We start from the raw sequence: 362 nt of genomic DNA, 5'->3' as shown, positions 1-362 counted from the left end.
GGGCGGCCCGGGGATGGGTTGGGGGGGTTGGCGGCAACGAGGTGCCGCTGCTGGGGCGGGGGGCGATCGTTCTCCCCCCCCTTCCCGTTCCCGGTACCGAAGAGCCGGCGGGGGGCCCTGCCCCGCTCCCGTCGGGGGGGGGGGCCCTCCGGTGCGACGACAGCCGGGTACTCCCTCCCCGGGCAGCGCTGCCGGGCCTGGGGGCTCAGACCCGCTGCCCGGAGAGGGTCTCTGGTGGGGGAGGAGCTCCCCGGGCCTGTGCCCCCCCCCACCGACCCTCTATAGGCCCCTGGCGGGGGGGGGCCCCCTGTCCCGGCCCCGGGGCTGCCTGCACCCGCCCCCCCCCCCCACCCAAACCCCAC

This window comes from Haliaeetus leucocephalus, unplaced genomic scaffold (assembly GCF_000737465.1).
Source record: "Haliaeetus leucocephalus isolate CR32 unplaced genomic scaffold, Haliaeetus_leucocephalus-4.0 Scaffold218, whole genome shotgun sequence".
Classification (NCBI taxonomy): domain Eukaryota; kingdom Metazoa; phylum Chordata; class Aves; order Accipitriformes; family Accipitridae; genus Haliaeetus; species Haliaeetus leucocephalus.
Note: the sequence above shows the minus strand (reverse complement) of the source record.